Source organism: Metopolophium dirhodum, chromosome 1 (assembly GCF_019925205.1).
Source record: "Metopolophium dirhodum isolate CAU chromosome 1, ASM1992520v1, whole genome shotgun sequence".
Taxonomy (NCBI): domain Eukaryota; kingdom Metazoa; phylum Arthropoda; class Insecta; order Hemiptera; family Aphididae; genus Metopolophium; species Metopolophium dirhodum.
Window position 1 is genome coordinate 129,287,358 of NC_083560.1, and position 15,769 is coordinate 129,303,126.

Here is a 15,769-nt window from a genome sequence, read left to right on the forward strand (position 1 = left end):
CACCTGGGTGACGGACTTCGGTGCTACATGTTTCCATGTGGCGCGAGGTCCTATGTTCTGTCCGTGGTCATCTGTCCGTCCTGTTCGTCAGGGAGCCCTTCGAGAAATTACGGAAGGCCTCAAAGCGTGCTCTTGTTTTAACTAATTCCTTTACTTCGCAGGGCCAATCTAGTCCGTCCCTCGCAATGTTAGCTTTAAGTTCCTCTCTAAAGACATCCACCCTTGGGCAGGCCAAGAGAACGTGTTGAACTGACTCTGGTTCTCCGCACTGGCATAATGGAGTGTCTTTTAATTTAAAGCCGTGTAGCTTTTCGTTAAAGTCCCTATGCCCTGACATGAATTGTGTTACGAAATGGTCTATTTCCATCGGTATCCAATATCGATCCTTGACGCTAGGGAACCACTCGAATGTCCATCTGCCTTTACTGCTAGCTATCCACCTGTTATTCCAGATTTCTAGAACTTCATCTAGCAGCTCTTGTATTTTTTCCTCGTTTTCTCTACCTTGCCTGACCTTTTCCTTCATGGCTAACATTTGTAGTTCTAGATCTAGAGGGAGACAACCCCCGATGACTTGAAGAGCATCGGTTGAAATGGTGTTATATGCCCCTGTTATAGATCGTAGCGCGTCCCGTTGTTTACTACCAAGTAGTTTTATTGCCTTCTGTGTTGTAAGTGCACTTTCCCAAATGGAAACTGCGTAGCCCAGTCGAGGTACGAAAACAGCTTTATAGATCACTTTGGATGTTGATTGTTTTATCCCCCAATTGCATGTAGTTGCTGCTCGCATTCTACTATACATGTCTACTGATTTACCGGCTATTTCCTCTATATGACTCCAGTAATTTCTTTTATAGTCTATTGATACGCCAAGATACTTTATCGGGCTCGTTGATGTTATGACTTCATTGCCGAACCTGATATGGTACCCCGGTTTCAATCCTCCTTTTAGGGTCATTACTTGGATTTTTTGGCTAGAGAATTTTAATCCTCTAACTTCTGCCCATTCGATTATTCTGTCTAGGACTAGTGACATCCTTTCTTGTGCTAAAGGTAGTGCAGTTGCAGCGACCGTGATGACAAGGTCATCCGCGTAAGCCACCATCTTTATTTTAGGAGTGATGTGTGTTTTTAAAGCTTTGTCAATTGAGACATTCCATAGAACTGGACCAAGTTGTGAGCCTTGTGGGCATCCCTTGCTTAGTACGCAGCTCGCCGTTGATTTCTCGATGGTGATATGTGCTCTCCGGTTTTCTAAGTAACTTTTTATTGTCTGGATCGAGTGAAACCCAGCTCCTAGGCTGAGTAGATCCTCGAATAGTATGTCCCATTTCAGGTTATCGAAAGCCCCCGAAATGTCTAGGAAGACCCCTATGACCAACTTTTCCGAACGGTTGTCTACCCAACTCAGGAGGGAGTTTATTGCACTAAGGGTGGACCTGTTAGCTGTGAAACCATGCTGGTCCTCCGATAAGTTGTTTTTAATCTCCTGTCCGAGCCTTTTTATTATCAATGTCTCCATCACTTTGCCTAATGTTGGTAAAAGGCTCACTGGTCTATATGATTTCGGTTCCGTGGGATCCTTTTCCTTTCCTTTTAGCAAGACCACCACTTCAGCATCTTTCCAGCACCTAGGAAAAGTCGAGTTCTCCAGGCATCTCCTGTAAAGATGAGTTAGCTGGTCTTTGACTATTGGCCACGCCTTTCTTATAATTGCTGCTGTTAACCCGTCTTTGCCGGGAGCTTTCTTTGGTCCTATTCTCCATATTGCCTCTTTTACTTCATCAGTGGTGAGGTTCACAGCGACCAGTGGTCCTACGTGTCGATCCGTTAAAATTGTCTCACTCCCGTTGTGGGGAATTACAGTTTTTAACAGCAGGCACGCGGTTTCCTCTGGCGTTCTTGTGACATCACCGTCCGGTGTTTTCAAAGAGGTTTGGATTCTGTTGTTACTTGAACCTTTCTTTAGCCATTTGTACAGTGGTCCCCAGGGGTTGGTGTTTGCGCTTTCTGCAAATTCCTTTCATTGGCTAAATCTTGTCAGTCTGATAAGGCTTAGATGGTTGTTTCTGACTATCTTGTAGCCTTCCCTGTCTGTCGTCTTGTAATTCATGTGTTTCCTGTAGTTGTTTACTTCCCTGCCTGAAATTGTTAATTCCGGGGTCCACCATGGGGGTAGTTTATTACCCCTAGGTGTCCCCTTGGTCGGAATAGAAGTTTTAGCAGCTTTGGAGATAGCTTCCACTATTGACTCGGCCCCTTGATCTATTGTATCATTGGGTCTGTAGCATTGGATGCCAATGCTTAGCTGTTCTTTAAAGCTATCCCAGTCAGCTTTTTCCACTTTGTATCGTGTTCTTTCTCTTGGTTGTTTTGTTGTAGTGTCATGGTCAGAGAGCACAGTAAATGATATCAACCTGTGGTCACTGTCAGTTATTTGTGTGTTTACTCTCCAATTTCTGATGTTATGCTCAAGATCCTTTGTGGACATTGTTATATCTATGTTTGACGATCCCATGTCTGTCCTGTTGTAGGTGTTTGGTTGGTTGGGTTGATTATGCACTTTGAGGAGTAAATCCTTGATCATTTCCTCAACCTTTCTTCCTTTAGCACGTCCGGTGTTATTTTGTCCTTTACTGTGCCACAAATCTGAGTGTGCATTGGAGTCGACTCCGATATTGGTTCCTGATTTTATTGTTGATAATATGTTTGTCAATTTAATAATGAATCCTGAAATGGCTTTGCTGAATTTAAAATAGGCCGAAATGAAAGTTTTAAATTTTCTATTTTTCTGTTTCACTGTGGCTACGACTATGTTTTTATCCGACAATTTATCGATTCGAAGTAGTTCCAAATCAGGATTGAAAACAATGATTGCGGCTCCTGCGTCTGAGTCCGCTCCCATTATTGTTCTAATCGGGACATGGTCTAGACCAGGAATACGCCCACCTCTTGAAGGTGGTTCCTGGACCAGGGCTATGTCGACTTCCTTCTCGATACAATAGTCTCGTAATTGCTCAGCGACTATGAACTGTCCGTTCATATTCAGTTGTACGACCTTTAAGGGTTGTTTTTGACTTATATTCGACATGAGGGATCTGAGTAGTCAGTCCTCCTTACGACATTGTCAATTGCCTTTCTTCTTTCTCTGCAGAATTTAGAATGGGCAACATGGTTTCCTTTACAGTTTGCACAGACTGGTGGGTCTTCTTTTTTGTTGCATGCCGTGTCCTTGTGACCTTTGATACCGCAGTGAGAGCAGGGCATCGATAATTCCTTACAGAATTTCTCCGAATGACCGTACTTTAGGCAAGTGAAACACTGCTGGAAATCGAAGTACTCCGATACCCTGCAATTTGACATGCCTAAATAGACTTTGCCTGCTGCTAACAGTTTGGCGTGTATGTCTGGCCTGACCTCGCATACCCACCAGACCGTTTCCTTCTCTCTCGGTCCTCTTTTAAATAACGGTCTTATTACATTTATGGCAGCTGCACCAAGCATAGTTCCCAGACCCGTGTTTTGAGATAGAATATTAGTTGCTATCTCCTCTGGGGTTAGTGTTTTATCTACGTCATAAATCATGACCATTGGTCGTTTGCTTGGTTGAAGTTGGATATCCGATCTTAACTCCGTGATGGATTTAAGTGCCGTGTATGTTTCTTCATTCACTGCTACTATTCGTATGACTTTGTTTTCACCCTTTTGAATAACAGTCTGCCTTGTAAATTTGGGTGCTAAGTTTTTCTTAACTATGTCCGCCCAGATTGATTTCTTGGTATTATCTACTTCCCCGTCGCCTTCAGGAACTTCGATGTTAAAGACTTTCTCTGGTATCTTTTCTTTGAGTTCCTCGATTTTCTGTTTCCGCGTATCGTTTTGTTTTCTTCGGTTTGATGAAGCATCCGTTTCACCTCCGCTTGTTGCATTGTCCGATGTCACATATTTTGTTTTCCAGTGAAAATTCAAAAATCCCAAAGTTTGGGGTTGATGAATCATTGTTTTAAATTCCATTTTTGATTTTAGTTCGTTTTTATTGTTATAATTATTAATTATTTTAGTTGGTTCTATGCAATTTGCTTGATTTATATCCAAATTGTTACCATCTAATGTTTTGTCTAGAATAGATGTTTTGTCGTCAAGACTTAAACTGCTTTGATCGTCTTTGTTTTCTGAATTTGTTATAACTTTTGAGTTTTCCGTTAAGTTATTAGTTAATATCTCTATTGATTTGTTATTTATTTTAATATTTTTCCGTATGATATTACATGCTAAATCTCTTAATTGTTCTGGAGTATAGACGTCTGTTACTATGCTGAATTGTTCGTGTAAAATCGTTTGCATCCTATCTTTCTTTATGTATGGTAATTGTCCCAATTTACCATTGAAAAAAATATCAAATTCTTCTTGCGATAAGGAAGATTCAAAAATATCTAATTTTTTGTCGTTTAAATTTTTTATGCTACCTTCAAAATGTACTACTCAAATTGCGTTACTAGCAGTAAATAAAATCTGTACTTGTTCTAACGTTAAATTATTAAGAAGTTCTAATAATTCTTCCCTATCAGCTTTCAATAAATTAAAACTCTAAAAAACCAATTTAATATTTTCTGTATTTAAATTTATAGTTAGATTATTATCGTTATTTTTTAAGTACCACATTCCATTATTTATCTGCCACTACTAACAAAAAAACACTTGGTCTAAATAGATTAACTATGGTTAACTTTTCTAACCTCTTTTTATTTTATGTATGTTTAAATTTTAAACAATCCAATATATTTTAACATACTATATACTAATTGTTACCTTAATACTTAAAATCTATGCTGAATATTATCACTCAAAAATGTGTTATTCAAAACTTTTCTGGCTTCTAATTAAATTTATTTATTTCACATTCGTTTATCTTTCTTAAAACTTAAATTTTCTTTTAAAACCTATATAGTCAACATTAATTACTTAAACTTCCTTTATTCAAAACATTATCTCACTTATAATTAAAATTTTACTTAAGAAAAAATTATTTTTTAAACTACTTTAAATTATAAATTAACTAAAACTAAATCCTAGGACCTGAATAAAACTGTAATTATTACAGGCTTCGGCGCCTCCACCAATATGTAACGTGGTCGAGAGAAGGACCAGTTAAATATAAAATACTCAAGGAAGAAGTTAGTTTCTTTTAAATATACATTTTCTCAGGAGCAGGAATCTTGATTAAGCGAATTATTTATGTTTGTTTTTGAATTTTAATAAATGTTTTTCCGACCTGAAAAATTATATGTTTTGTTTGAGTAGCCACACAATTCTACGTACTCCTTAAATCTGATCTGTAACTGGTTGGTTTATGGTCGTTGACGATTTGGCTGTAGCCCATTTGCACCCAAGAGTAGCCCATTTGCACCCCGAGGGTTATGGACATGCGCCCAAAATAAAAAACTTAACACCCTGATTTATAGCCCAAATGCGCACATTTTGCATGCAACGTTGCCGTTGTTGTTTAAAAATATACAATCCTATGTAAATCAAAATTAAAAAAAAGTAATAATTTTAAAAATAATGTTAAATACTAAACAGTATACATATTATATATATATAAATATTATTTATATTGCATTAAATTATAAATTTCAAATAGAAACATTTTTACGTAAAATCAAAATAATTAATAAATACAATTACAATAATATCACATATGCATCTAAATTTTAAATATTATTAATAATCCATTAAATTAAATTTATATAGAACCAAAATAAATCAAAATAAATAATACATATTAGTTGTCACTGTTGTCAGTTGTCGTTTTAGATTTTTTAAAAATATTAAATCCTACGTCAAAAATAATCAATATTAATAATATAGGTACACTAGTCAATAATAAGAATGTTAATAATACAAAAAATAATTAAATTATAATAATATTAAAATAATCATACAGTTATTATAAATTGATTCCCCGAAATTTATAAGAAATTTTTTTAAGTATTCTATTTTATTTAAGTGTTTTCCTCTGTACTCATCCCACGCTTCATAAGTAAGTTTTATTTTTTCTTTTTCCTCTTTACGTCGTGGTTTTATTTTACCCTTCTTGATTTCATTTATTTTTAGATATGATTCTCTTTGTATAAGTTTTAAATTTTCAATTACACTAGTCAATGGAGGATGAGGTGAATAAAATTGGGAGTTAAAGTGCTTGTGAAATGATTCAGCGCAATTTGTGGTACGAGGTGCGTCTGTTGGTGGTTCAGCCCAAATTGATGGTGGAAATGGACATCCTTTAATGATATAGTTATTAAATACATAATCAGAAAATTCGGATAAATTTGTCAAATTGAAATCTGGAGTTAAGTTTTGTAAATCAAAATAGGCATCTTCCACTTCATTTGACGGTAAAAATGGTAACCCAAAAAATAATGTTAACCATTTAGCGATATCGCATGACTGATTCATGTAAAAATTTTTAAGATCTGACAAAGAATTTATTTTTCGGTACCAAGATTGACCTAAATGAAATCTACAGGCTCTTATTTTGCTGTATGGAAATACATTTAGAAATGCTTTGTGTGCTGCGATATCAAAATCTAAATGGATTGATAATGGTGTACAATTTTTTTGTAATTTATTTGTTCATACATGGCAAATAAAGTTCCACATAGCCCTATAACATTCAAATGATTTTGATGGTAAAAATGCAATAACAAGTGGTATATAAAATCCATTTACATATATATATATTATATATATATGAATACCATACATTTGATAAAAATGTGATGGTCTATAAGTAAAAGTACCATCACCAAAAATATCAGAATAGTTGAAATCGCATAAAACATTTAAATTCGTTTTACATGTAATCAAAATAATATTATTTACATTATCAACATATGTAAACTCTTCGTTTTTATTTGTTAAAATTACTAAATTATAAATCTGTTCAATTGCTTCGTTGAGTGATTTAGGAACTGAGGGTAATATTTTTCGACGTTCTCGGTATATAGACTTTCTGAAGTGGTGCTGCACGTGGAAAGCTCTGTACGTATTATTTTATTAGGTCGTAAAGTTAAATCTTCACACACTTTTCTTTTACACCTACCTTGAACGTCCAGTAAGTTTACACTTTCTTCAGTTTCCGGATCATGGGTATGGCTGTCTTTAATTTCGGTTAACTTCATTTTTGAATTATTGGTTTTGACATACGCACTACAGGTTTTTTTTTACACAATGTCAACTTCAGAAACAAGGGTTCTACTCACGTTATATTTAAAATAACGAAAAACTAAACAAAGTTTTTGTTTTTTTGAAGTAGTTATATAAAATTCCATTCTAGTAGTACTCACTATTCACGTACTGATGTAACTGACACATAAAATACAACTGATAAATGCATTTTTATATAATATAATCTTTATCGATTGGGATTTTACAATTTCGATTAGCACGACTAACGACAAAATATTATTTTCTTTATCGATGTGGATATTGGTTTCGATTAGCTTGGGAAACGATCAAATATTATTTTAGATTTTATAGTTACACGCCAATATACTCAATAAATGGCAACGTTGCACGATTTTCACCTGATCTGAATCGGGCGCATATGGGTTATGATTTGGGGCGCAAATGGGCTACGATAAATGGGTTGCGCCGGACGATTTAAGGTTTAAACGGTGAAGGTAGTCCTACGTTAATTATATTCTTTCAATCTAATCTGTAACCGGTTAATTCATGGTCGTTGAAGGTACATAATATTGTTATATATAGCATAAACGTATATATTATAATATATTACTATTGTGCATATTATTATGTTTATGAAATATAAGTAATGATGTAACAATTGTTACAGGTTATTTTGGTTTTTTTCGGTTCTAAAATCCAATACCTAGATATTTTATCTGTATAATAGTAGGTATATTAGATAAGTTAATAAGTTAGTTATAAGTAATATAATTATAAAATCATATATCTATAAAAGTTTAGTAATACTAAGAAATAAGAATATTATTATGTGTACAGCAGAATTGTCATAAAACAAACTCCAAAAATCCAAATCTCTATTTCAATGTAATCTATAATACGGTACCTGCGTTCAATTATTATTGAATCGCAAATCGCAAATCGCGATTCGCAATAATTATACTCTATTCAGAATAAGATTGAACCAAAAGGCAGACCAAAACACGTTTTTACCACGCATCCCCACCACAATCCGGACATCAGTGAGAGCGATAGCACAGGCTTCGACGACGGCTGGCGATGACTGTCAGCCAATCACAGAACGGATAGCCATCGCAGGGGGGTCAGGCACAGTTCGGTGGCTCAGTCTGCATGCACGAAGCGGTTCAATCTTATTCTGAGTAGAGTATAATGTAGAATTTCTACAAATAATAACAATTTGTACGTTTATATGTATTTCAGAGTAAGTTTCAGTTTAATGTTTTTAGACTTTGCAACAAACAAAAATATATTTTCAATTTTTTATTTGGTAAGAGTGCATAAACCTGTATTCCGTGAGTAGTATACAGTTGTTTCAAAAAACATGGTGCACATGAAAATGTCCATCTGCATACCAATTATCACAATCAGGCATTTTCTGCAAATTTTCTTCCGTTGAAAATAGTACAAATCTATCGCAATTGTCCGGGTCATGATCAAAAGAATCAAACAGTAAAAAAACTCACCATCTGATGTTTTTTTTATAATCTTCTGGTATTACAAGATCATATAATGATTGTGGTATTCCTGGTGCTGCAATTTCATGTTCTCTTACGTGCAGAATAGTCTTTTTCATTAACGGTAAGCCAGGCATTTGACCGGAAACTGCTGTACTATTTAACTAAAAATATTTAAAATTATATTAGGTTATATAATATATTAAACTAGAAAATTAAATTATTGTTTAAACAAATTGTATATTATGATATTGCCTCTGAAGCAATAATTGCTACAACAGATTGAGTACTTAGTTCAGTTTCCTTTAAATTTGCCATTGCTCTTTTAGCTTTTTTAGCCCGATTTTGGCACTATCGGGAAAATGAACATGTGATATTTTGGTTACATCACTTAGAATGGAATGTTCATCTGAATGTATTCTGGCTTTACAATTTTATTTTACATGTATACGGAATTTAATTGTATTACAAACTACAAAATTATGATAATAATAATTAAGCATTTAATGCATAAAAAGAAAATTAAATATGTAAAATTATTATTTATATTACTATTAAATTATTATTTATATTACTATTAAATATATCAAATATACCAAATAATTTCTAATGTGATCGATCCATTCCATTTTTTTTTATAAAGGGAGATGTTCTAAGCGTACCACCTACGAGCTTTCCGCGTACCACTAGTGGTATGCGTACCACAGGATGAGAAACGCTGCTGTAGAGGAAACTTATTATTTGTATTCCAGATAAAGGAAATCCGATAATAGTTATTATCGTAATATAATATAATCGCGTAATAATGCTGGTTGTACATTTGTACACGCTGTTATTCAACTTACCATCGCAAAATATTTAATAATGATTATTGTCCATTTGTACCTACATAACGATATTAAACCAGTATTCATGTTTCAAGACGAAATTATACTATGACCAATTTACCAAACGACCAATTTTACCACGATCAATTGTATGCGACCAATTGACGTAAACTCCACTTACCCAACTTTTTTTATTTTTATCTCATAAGACCTCCTTTCTTTAAAAAAAAAACTAGGTATGATTAGTTTAAAAACTGTATCCCTAATATTTTAATATTTTATATTCATTATTTTAGGTATCGAATTATAATGTTCCTTGTAGACGGATGATGGCTTAGGAGTTATCCATAAGCTTTTTCGTCTAAACGTGGGAGATTCCACCAATATGGCTTTACCACATGTGTGTGTTTTTGGTGATAGAGGCATTTCCACAGATTTATCCTCCTTAACTTTAACACTTGGTTTGTCCTTCGAAATTTTTGGTTCGGGAGGCTTTACAATTTTTTGAGGCTGTTTGATTTTGGATGAATGACAATTTTCGATTTTAATATCTTGATACATAGGCCTTGAATTTAATGAACAAGATTGAATCTCCGTGGAATCTTGACATGTTGGTTCTTTGATTAATAAAAAAGATACTGAATTTATAGATTTTGGAAAATGTTTTAATATTGTAAAGTCGGTTACCATTTTCAAAAGTGTAATAGCTTTATAATTTTTTCTTTTCACAACATGATTGTGACAATATGTTGTACACAGAATCTGATTTTTTTTAATTTGTTTCTATGTGTATGTAATTTAGAAATAATATTAATAGCCAACATTTAATAAATAATCTTATATTCTATCTTATATTATATGAGTGGACCTCTTTCAGTAACCGATTTTCATCACTAGATGAACCGAGTTTTGTCGGCATTTATTTACACGTGTAAAATTGAAGCAGGTGATTGTCATGCACAATACGCTAACTTATTTTTACTAAAAACACACATACCAATATTATAATTTTTAAATGTTTAGAAAATATTTTTTTAAATATGAATATGTTTTTAAAACAACCTGTGATAATCTCCCTAGAAAATGAATTTGTTAAGATGTTTTGTAATCATTTTTTGGCCGATTGTTTGATATTTTAGAAATGTATTAAGAAACAATTTTAATAATCTAACGATATATTTTTAAATTTTCATATAATCCATAGAAAATATATTTTAAATACATTTCATAGGTAGTTTAATAATTTGGGTTTTAAAAATGTCATTAAACTATCAATTCAAATACCATTTTATACAATAATATAAGTTTACATGCATATATTATTTTAGTATAATTTGAAAATGGTTTAGAAACAAGAAGTATACTAAATTGTTATCTAATGTTAAGGACTCGTATTTGTATACTTGGTGATTACTACACTTTGTTATACCAAGCACAATTTAACGTATATTTGCGTCCAAGGGGTCCGGACCCCCCCTCATTAAACTCGTGTCTCGTACATGTTAAATGTTGTGTTTTTACATGATTAAGAAAAACAAATTTTATCATGAGATACGAAGGATTTTGTAAAAAAATTTCAAAGTTTCAGTTATCAACATTTTCAATTAATATCGTGATTATTTATGTTATTATGAGTTTGGTACCGAAAATGGTTTAAAAATACCGAGTTTATATTATAATTCAAATATTTTGTAGTTTTGAACATTGCCAGTATCTACAGCCACTCCAGAGATATCTTTTTCAACCTCAAAATCCTCAAACCTTAAGGAAGTATTTTTTTAAAAGTTATAAGTTATAAACTTATAACATAACTATATTAGATTCTGAGCGGAGCGATGAAGCTAGTAGTTTTACAATGGTGTTTATTTTTTTATTTTTTTTTGATCCTGTATACAAAATTTCTACCAGAAGGAGTGCTTCGATTTAAATACAAGTACTTAATCTTTTGGCAAATCAGATCAAGATGATACTTTAAGGAGGTCATATTTTGATTTTCTCAATAGTTATTTAATAACGAGAAAAACCACATAAAAATGGTATTTCAATTTCTAACGCTTTGTTTATCACCATAGAAACGAATAAAAAAAATAAATATATTTTAATATTAATTCAACTTACAGGCTTTAATAAATAATAACAATATAAAATATCCAGACTGACAAGCCGTATCCGCTCAGAATCGTTTTTCTTATACAATAATATTATATCATTGAATTCAAGTTTAATACAATCCATTGTAAGCTACTGTACAGCAGAGCAACATCCACTTACCCGCTTTTTTAAATTGTTTTGTACATATTATTATTAGTTAATAATTAAAAACTCAAACATTTTATAAAGTCTTATAAATATGGTATATTTATTAAATAAAGAGTAATTAGGGGGGGTTTGCCTCCGCAGCTCTGTTTTCTGAAAATTATCTGGACTTTCCCCATGACAAATTCCTAAATACGCCACTATCACTGGTCAATATTTTACAGCTTAAAATATTTCAACATATATTACATATATATAAAATAATATTATACTGACGACTGTTCCCGTTGATTAAAAATGCCCTAATTTATTAAGGCTATTTTCACATAACAATTCCTAATTTTTACATTAAATACTAACTTATTACTTATTTTATCACTAGATTACTGTCTTGGCTTATTCGCATTATTGACTTTATGTTTACGCTTTAATTATTCTTCAATGTCAATTAAACCTACTACTTTAATAATTAATTATTTAATGCGTACCCGTAGATAAACAAAAAATAAATATGTTTATAAGGTTATAAAAATCTATTAATTGGTACTTTTTGTGGTAACATTTTCTTCTTAGAGATGATTCTCAGTTTGTAGTATAATATTTTTATTTCAACAAATAGCGGAAAACATTTGTTGTTCTTTTGAGTATCCAATGAAAATACCTTTTCTTCCCTTTTGATCCCATTTTCTTCGTTTATCTTTTGGTATACGTGCAAAAACTTCGCTGCCAAATATTTTCAGATGATTTATATCTTGTGTTTTATTGAACCATAATTCGTAAGGTGTTTTTCTTTCTTGTACTGTTACCTGTATGATTTATTGTATACACGACTGTATTCACTATTTCTGCCTAAAGTGTCTTAGATAAATTTTTGCTGTATAACATAGTTATTCTTTATTTGTTCCATACGATTTCTTTGCCAAAAATTCACTACTGCTTGCAGTATCTCTCTGAGCATCATGACCCTGAGTTTGCCTTGTTTCTTCCACCATGTGTCTAGATGACAAATAAAACAATGTTTTGTCCACATTTAGTATCGAATCTCATGCACTGTAGAAATGTTTGTAATTTTCTGGAAAATTCATTAATATATTTTGGTCATAAGCATTGAGTCGGATATTGGTTCAACTAACTGCTTTAATTTTCTACTAAGACTTTCCAATTTTGAAATATGACTCGCAATATTGTCATCTGGGTTCATAACCTAGCTGTAGAACTTTTGTTGAATCAGCGTTACACTCGAGTCCGACTTTTGTTCATATTCGCTAAGCAACTTGTCCTACATTTCGTTAGCCGTGTGTAACGTGGTCGGGGATGATCCGTTAAATATAAGATATTCAGGGAAGAAATTAGTTCTTTTGAATATATTTTTACCGTAGCTCGGGAGCACGAAAGGTATTAGGATCTTAATATTACAAATAAATAACGATTGATCTAGATTATTATTATTATAAACAACGAATTTATTATTACGTACGATCCATACGAACAAAGTTACCACAAATGTACGGAGTTCTGGTGTGCGTGATGGAATCGCGGAGAACTACCATTTTCTTACATAGTCATATTGGCCGGAGCCTTACAATCATAAAATATATTATAAGTGACACCTAAACCGGAGGGGCTTAATATATTTTAGTCAGCGCATAATTTCGTTAATTTCGCGTGCCTATTGTGCATATTATGATGATTATAAAATAAACGTAATGATGTAACATACGTTACACGTGTCACAATTCATTATGTACTGTAATGGTTGTTCGTCTACTGACGTTGAGCCTTATTGTCCGTTTTTTTAAATAATAATAATTTTTTACTATATAGCTTTTACAGCATTTACCACCACTAACGATATAAGCTGATTCATCTGTAATTTACAGCACACTATTTACAAATGTCTGACGTTCATATCATTATCAGTGAATGAACGTATCAAGAAGGTGAATTTTTTTTTTTAAAACCACCCAAAGGCTTTTTTTATTATAACGATCAATGATCTTTAACAATACATGTTAGAGGTATACATACATATTAAATATTAACAAATTAATGAATAAATATTTAGTAGTAAATATATACAAAAAAGAAAAAAAAACATGTTTGGGTTATCACTCCCAGTGGAAAGGTCCCAGCCTTAGTCTTATAATTTATACTAAGTCATATGGTCTTCGGCGATTGAGACACCTAATGTCTTGAGAGTTATTAAGTAGTTGAATTGCTGCTGGATTGGTGTGTTTATCTAGTTTTTTCTCGTGTTTTCTGGCAAACTTGGTAATCTCGTCCTGGACGGAGGTCATCATCAAATCTCGGTGGATAATGTAATTTCTGTCGTACCGGTATGCTGCAACAATAGTACGGAGAGCAATGTTTTGGCAACGTTGGATTATCTCAATATTGGACTTACTGGTACAGCCCCATAGCTGTATTCCATAGGTCCATATTGGTTTAATTATCGCTACATACAAAAGACGTTTGGATGTGAGATCTAATTCGGAATGTCTATCGATTAGCCACTAAAGTTTCCTCAATTTAAGTTTAATTTGCAGTTTTTTCTGGCGAACATGATGTTTCCAATTTAATCATGAGTCGAGGTGCATTCATAGGTATTTTGCAGAATCGTTTTGTGGGATGATCTGCTGATCCAACCATACTATAGTATACACTTTTACGCAAAGTATAATTTACGTGTACCGATTTTACGCTGTTAATTTTGATTTTCCAACGCTTGGTCCAATTGGAGACGTTGTTAAGTGTTCGTTGAAGTTGATCAGTTGCAGTTTTCTAGTCTTCATCAGTTGCCAGTATTGCTGTATCATCGGCAAACATAGCTGTCATAGAGTAGTTGGTAGTTGGAATGTCAGCTGTGTAAAGTAAACACAAAAGGGGTCCGATGACACTGCCTTGTGGTACTCCAGCTGATATGCTTTTCCAGTAAATTATTGCTTCATTGTGTATGACTCTGAACTAACGTTCAGCCAGATAGGATTCAATGAGTGCGCACCAAGTGTGTGGCAGCTGTTCACGTAGCTTAATATGTAATCCTTTGTGCCAAATTTTATCGAAAGCTTGTGCAACATCAAGGAATACCCCACAGCAATATTTTTTTTCCTCTAGTGCATTGTTTATCACATTTGTGACACGATGAACCTGTTCAATAGTTGAGTGTTTATTCCAAAATCCGAAATGGTTTTCAGGAATAAGCTGGCTTGCTTCTATTATTGGTTTTAATCGCTTTAAAAGCCGACTTCTTTTATTTTATCATGTAAAAGTCTGCAAGTGCTGTTCCAGATGGTTTTATCCAATGGATCTCTCGTACGGTGCTATTTTTTCCGCGCTTTTCGTTTTTTCTTTACTAACTCCCTGATTTCCATAGGGTAGGTGATTTCACTATTACTTTTTGCTGGTATTTCAGGCGTTGCCAATTTCGCTGCCTTAATAACATTGTTAGTTAGTTGTTCAATAGCGCTATCAATTTCAATTGGCGTTCTAAGCCTTCCAGTGAGGGTTACCATTTATCTAGATTAGATCTAAAAATGTCCCAGTTTGTTTTTTTATTGGTAAGTGACACCTTACGTTGTTTTATTATAACATTTGAGCTTAACGTGAGAAGCACTGGTATGTGATCTGACGTTAATTCCACGAGTTCTATTATTTCGACATAATTAGAGGATATACCTTTCATTACGAAGAAGTCTAGTAAATCGGGAATCTTGTTCTGATCAGATGGCCAATATGTTGCTTTTCTAGAAGAAATTATTTCAGCATTGGTATTGCTTTCAGCTTTTAGTAGAGCACGTCCCTTAGGGGTGATAAGTCTCGAACCCCAATGTGTATGTTTAGAATTATAGTCTCTTCCAGCTATGAATCTACGCCCAAGGTATGGAAAAATTCTGTGAATTTAATTTCATCTGCACCCCCTTGCGGTGGACAATAAATTGCAGTGACTATGAGGTTGTTTATACCGTCATTTACGACAACACTGGTAGCTTGTATATGGTTTTCAGA

General features: G+C 33.3%; 1 pseudogene; it reads right to left on the minus strand.

Moving 5' to 3' along the window:
* Positions 1-8,423: 8,423 nt before the first annotated feature.
* On the minus strand, positions 8,424-14,203 carry LOC132953718 (uncharacterized; annotated as a pseudogene).
* Between the last annotated feature and the right edge of the window lie 1,566 nt (positions 14,204-15,769).